Source organism: Aphanomyces astaci (genome assembly GCF_000520075.1).
Source record: "Aphanomyces astaci strain APO3 unplaced genomic scaffold supercont1.35, whole genome shotgun sequence".
Classification (NCBI taxonomy): Eukaryota; Oomycota; class Saprolegniomycetes; order Saprolegniales; family Verrucalvaceae; genus Aphanomyces; species Aphanomyces astaci.
Window position 1 is genome coordinate 179,740 of NW_009798298.1, and position 1,491 is coordinate 181,230.

Sequence of the window (1,491 nt, forward strand, 5' to 3'; positions counted from 1 at the left end):
AGGTCGCGCACCTATAATAAGCTTACACATCAGCAGGACGACATAGGATTTTCAGGCCAAGCCGTTGTTTTTGTTGTACAGTCATCCCCTGATTTTTGCAGCCCCTACCAAATACTCCTATAGTTTTACGAAGGTACTTACATGCAAGGGTTATATGAAGTCTTGGAGGAGTATACCTTCACACTAGATAAGGATATTAATCACAATCGATGAGCAAAAACTAATCGTAAACATCCGAATACCCTACACGTTTTGTGAAATGTGGTCGCACAATTTCTCAAAGCAAGTACACTCTCATTCTTACAGTAGAAACATCGAACAACGTCCTAGCTTGTTATCCAGTGCTCGAATTTATTCCGACAGCCATGTCATCGTGTATGTAGAGTTAACCACTTTGCAAGGATTCGCATGGCAAATGGACAACGCTCGTGATATTGTGATATGACTTGGTGCTGGCACCGCTTTGAGTTCCCAGTATTAATTTTTCAATAGCCTGTTAAATTGAATATTCGATGGGATTACACAGGATATTCGTTTATACCAGGCTGCAAAAATCGGGGGATGACTGTAGTTATTTCGGATTGTTTACAGTTAGAGCATCTCCACCGCATCCCCAAATATGTCCCAACTCGATAATGGGACATCAGATGGGACAAAATCTTCCCCACGGATGTCCCGAAAACCAAATTTGGGGTTGGGACATCCACTTTGTCCGGAAAATTGCACACTATTGGGATATCCCAACTAATTGTCCCAACAAATATACTACAATATGTATGGAAAAAGCAAGTCCATTCGTGCAGTTTCCCAATGCCGGCTTTGGACACAGGGACTGGCGGTCGGTATCGTGAACCACGTCTCGCCGTCGTCGGGCACGCGGACGACGTGGCTGAACGAGAATCACCAGCATTCATTGATACAGTGATATCTGGCCGATATCGCTGCGGCAGTGATTGCCGGTGACTCTCGTTCCGACGCTGCGGCGGACGCGGGTTTGTCCAAGAGGCGCAACCGCATAAAGCTATGCGGTCGCGCATCACGGACAAGAGTCCGCAGCAAGAATTACACTCTATAAGTTGGTGCGTGGGATTACAGAATCGCTGCGGTCAAGTAGGCTTGCAAGTACCGGCATCACCGACCTTGGGAAACTCAATAACGTTAGCAAGGCGATGGTCACCATCGACATGCTATACCGCCGAAACCTCTGAAAAGTTAACTACAACTAAAACACCGTTTATAACTCCGTTCCAGAGTGAACTTGGCAACCTCTCGATGTCATACCATGCACTTCCGGCTTGAGGCCAATTGGGAAGGGGACAGCTACCAAAATGGAAGATTGTTTGGAGACAGGGACAAAAATATTTGGGGATGCGGTGGAGATGCTCTTAGGCCGGGTCTAGATGCCACAAAAAATGGCATAAAATGGCCGTTTTTCGAAGGAAAGTTGCCAAAATCTAAATATTTTCCTTTTTCGAGATTTTGTACATCTGG